The sequence below is a fragment of the Apium graveolens genome, chromosome 5 (assembly GCF_009905375.1).
Source record: "Apium graveolens cultivar Ventura chromosome 5, ASM990537v1, whole genome shotgun sequence".
Taxonomy (NCBI): domain Eukaryota; kingdom Viridiplantae; phylum Streptophyta; class Magnoliopsida; order Apiales; family Apiaceae; genus Apium; species Apium graveolens.
Genome location: NC_133651.1, coordinates 115,697,908 through 115,702,933, shown reverse-complemented (window position 1 = coordinate 115,702,933; position 5,026 = coordinate 115,697,908).

The following is a 5,026-nucleotide window of genomic DNA, read 5'->3' as shown; positions in this document are numbered from 1 at the left end:
ATCTACCTGCCTTGGGAGGAGCTCATTAATCCTGGACCTCACCATCGCTTTTAGACTTCCTTGATTACCATCCAGAGTCTTCTCTAGTGCTTTACCAATGCAGTGAAATGCTTTGAGCTGTGCTTTGTAGACCTCTGTGATGGCATCATAAACTTCCCGAGAAGTAAGCACCTTCTCATTTCTATATAAGATGGTGACATAATCCTCCCCAAATCTTGCCAAAACTTCCTCCATTTCAATTCTGAAAGATTTGGACAACCATGAATCAACATTACCATCCTGCTCAGCTTCATCTACTATTTTTTTGTTGATTTTCAACTTCTTCTCTATAAGATAGCATAATGTCTTGATAGTCTTGGTTAGTCATGTTAGATGTGAGCAGTTGTTGTGCTATATTGGCAAAACCTTCAATTTGATCCACAAGCATGTTATCTACAGATGTGGGTTGAGTTTGGGCATCTTTAAGCCTGTTAGAAAGAAGGTATGATGATGGTTGTGTAGAGGTGGAGTGTAGGTCGGGGTTTGGTGGTGGTATAGTAGAGGTGGATGGAATACTTGTTATAGAAATCACAGTGGACTCACAGTGTGAACTGTGGTTGTGACAATGTGTTGATCACCTTGTGAGTGATCCTCCATTCGAATTGGAAAGGAGTTGACCAGGTTACTTTCATGCACCATGGCATCAAACCCTTATTCTTCTTGCAAAGAACCGTAACTTGAATGTGCTTGAGTACTTGCCTCCTCATTTGATGGATCATTGGCGATTGAACTTCTACCTTCAACTGTCAAAGAAATGTCAGCTAGGGTTTTGAGGGGATTTGTTCCTGCTAGATGAACCTCCAATTAAATTGAAAAAGATTTGAGTAGCTCCCCCTCAATAGTAATACCCTCAAATCTTAAAGCATGTGAATGTTGTTGTGCACATGAAGGTGGAGATGTTGACACATGGTTTTCAGTAAAAACTGATGAAACCCCTGTATTTATGATGGTATCATCAAGGTCCAACTCAACATTTGGCCTCTCACCATCTAAATGTTAAATCTGAGTGGTGAGCACAGTTTCAAGAGCCGTGTCACTTAATTTTGGAAGGGCTTGAGAAGTAGATTCAAGTACTTTATTAAAAGAAGAAGAAATTTTATATATGAGATTAGTGATCTTAGAGTTAAGTGTTGGCAACCCCCGTGTAGAATAGGGAGTTTCAATAGATGTGCCCTCATAGTGTGTGCCAGCCTCATTATTTCTTTCTCCTTCTTGAGTGTGCTAAAGAAGGGGTGCAGACTCTTTACATGATGCACTTGGGAGAGTGCTTTTTTTAATAGTGATATTTTGTTGAGAAGGCGGATCTAGAGTCTATTTTGTTCCCTTATTTACGATTGCATCTTGTTGAGAAGATACAGAGGTGGTCAATTGAGTGGTTAACTCTATCTTTTTCTTCTTTGGTTTCTTGACCAGGTGACTCAATTTCTCACTTTATTTCTCTCCACTCTCATTAATTACAACTATGTTTATTTGCTTTCTCTTATTTTCACTAGCTCCACCCTTTTGAGAGGATGAAGCAGTTGGTTTGCTAGCATCTGTGGGTTTAGAAGGAATGGCAGTTGTGGTAGGCTCGTGTGGGTGTGCCTATATTTGTAATGCTATAGGACTAGGGGTTATAGTTACACTAGTAATGTTAGTACTTCTTATATCAGACATAGGATAAGGGTAAGTCCCAAATTTATCCAATATAAAATTAGTGATATTTAGGCTCAGCTTTACCTGATTCTTTGTATTCAATTGTCCACATAGAATTTTGGACACTAACTTACGAATACCTATTGGACTAGCATCAATGCCTGGTATTTGGTGAATATCATTCATCTTATTGTTTAAAACAGACATGATAAATCTAGGAAAGAAAATTTCTTTACCTCTACTTACCAAGGGCATTGTTAGCCTGGTGCTCAATTTTCCAAGTATGAGACTTCCAACATTAAGGTGCTTGTCATAAGCCATTGAGTAGACCAACTTTTGAACCACAGTTAATATGTTGTCAATGCTTGTCTTCCTACAAGTGAAGGCCCTTATTATTGTGTCAAACATAAAGGACCACTCCCTTCTCATATTCTTCTTGTTCATCCTGGCTAAATCAATCTTTTCACTGTAGTTGATGAAGTCCATGAATTCTGAGATTTCCTGTGAGCTAGGAGCTTCAACTTGGTTCTCTATGGAGATTCCAAATGCCCTGTTCAAGTCCCAATTATTGAATTCCACGGCTACTCCCTTGATGTTACATGTCACCGCCATAGACATCACCCGATTGTTATTTACGTGAGTAATACGCACTGCACTTCCCCAAAACTCGTTTAAAACATCCAAGTATATAATTTGGTTTGCCGTTAAAGCTCCTGCAAGGTATGAATCAGCAACAAACTTCACAAAATACTTGAAATTATAGGTGTCTATGTTGGATCGACACCAAAAAGTTAGTTGGAATCACTGCTCTTGCGGAGTTTGTGTTGGATTTTGTAAACTAGAGAAAATGAGTGGGTAAGTGTTTGAGAAGAAAAAAAACTTATAAAGATGTGAAATGGTGAAAAATCACTGTAATTAGGTCAATTGAGATCTCGAAAGAGTAAAAAGGGGTTATGTCGACATGTCTGAGTATTTATAGTGTACATATGTGACTTCACGATAAGAGAAGTAGAATCGGTTAAAATTATATCGATAAGTCATATGGAGCATGTAGAGAACTCATATCGAGATGTCATTTTTGACTCTTATCGAGGACTAGATAGTGACATATCGATATGTTGTACAAATACCCAGTTTGTCCACTATGACTAAATTTATTTTAATTTATATTATGAAAAATAATATATAATTAAAATTGATTTGATATCAAAAGTATTTTACTGCATCAAATTTATTCAATTAAAATATTCGGTCTGAGTTGTCGATAAGTCTAGATTTGCATTACAGAAAACTCCATATCGATAAGTATATCGAGATCTCTACAAGACTTATCGCGAAGTCATAAAAAGACTTATCGAGAACTCAGTTCTCTATATACTTTTGTTTTATGTTGATTATGTCTTATATCAATGTCACTTACAATCAATATGAATTAATATTTGGACAATTTTGCTTAGAATTATAAATAGTCCAAGTTAAATTTATTTTTGAAAATAAATTTATAGAGATTTCTGAAATATTTATAAATCATATTTCAGTAAATTCCTAATTAAATCAAATTAATTTTGTTTTAATAAGAATTTGTTATTTCCAAACAATCTAACAAAGAATTACAGAAGGGGGTTGAATGTAATTCTGGCTTCTTTTTCAATTTTAAGAACAGTTCTACTATGTATATATAACTGTGTTTGATTTAGCAATGGTGCGGAATGAAAGTAGTAAATAAATCAAATCACAAAGTATTTAAATACAAGTACTTAAAAACTTTCTGGTGGATTGAACTTATTTACCAGAGATATATATTAAGAAGAAAACTCTGTGTTACAATATTGTACACAGCTGCTTACAAGTTGAACTACAAGAACAGAGAATTTTTTTACAGATTTTACTTTTTCTATTTCTCTGGTAATTGTTTACTAACTTGAATGAAGTTCTACTTGCTACACTTGGTTTATATATTACCAAGTTACATGATAAAAAGACAAACAAATAAGATAAAATATTTCTAGTCTAATCTCATACTTTTTCATTTCTCAATCCAACATCTATGAATATCTTCAGTTTAGCATGGAAATAAAAATGCTTCTTTATTCTCTAAAACCTGCAAATAGGCTGCCACATTCCATTTGCATACAATCAACGCATATGACAGTAAAGTCACAATCAACTGCTCTTTTGAATTTGATCATACGTTGAAACTTCATTGGATCATCCATTGAAACTATGATTGATCATCTGTTGGAACGATTGATCATCCGTTGGAACTTTGTGAAACATCCGTTGAAGCTTTAATTGATCATCCATTGAAGCCTAGTGAAACATCCGTTGAGACTGTCTTCTTGGCAGTTAACTCCATTCCATTTATACAAGATTACAAAGCATATGAGATTTATAATTAACCAACCTATCTTGTATATCAATCTAGTAGTCAACATGGCTTAAACATTCTACAACATCTAGTTCGCTAAGGCATTATGATATGCAGAAATGTTCTACTAAACTTATTATAATATAAGCTACTCTTTCAACGGATGTTGAAGTGATCATCCGTTGAAAGCTACAAAATCACTAAATAATATCTACTAAGTGTTTTGTTTAACTTATCATCAAGTTCACAACATATTCCTAACAATCTCCCCCAATTTATGTCTACTAGAATTGTAGCCATAATTAAGAGAAACTTGATGATAAAAAACACCCTATGAATACAGACTCAATTATAGTAGACAAAATTTACAAGTGCTATAATTTATTGACAAATATATAGAAGAAGGTTTATAGAGAATCTCACAGGCCATTTTCAAGGTGCTCCTCTAGACTGAGCAAATTTAGCTTATTTCCTTGACTTTCTGAACTTTTTTCCCAACTTCACATTGTTTTCTTCAATCTGGTATTGGAGTTGCTTGTAGAACTCAAGTTCATCTCCAATTGTCTAATCTAGCTTCTTTTGCATCTCCATGAGAGTTTCATTGCTTGAAATCTTTAGCTGATCTTCCAATCTGAAAAATCTTCTGATGCATTTTTCATCTTTAAACTCCATTATCTAGTATGGCCTCAAATGTACCCTATTTCCAGTAAAAGAAATTGTTAATACTCTTGGGAGTGCATTTGATCCTCTCTAGCTATTCCTTATCTCCTCAATTTTGTTTAGTACTATTTTCTTAACAACTATGTTGAATCCAAAGTTCTTCTTGATTGAGGAGAAGATAGTCACCAAAGTAGAGTAGTCTTCATTGAGAATTCTGTGAAGGGGCCAAATCATCTCTCTTCCACCCTTGTACCTAAAAACTAATCTTTATGGAAGATATCTGCAAGTATCAATGGCTCTAACTTCATCTATTTCTTCCAGATA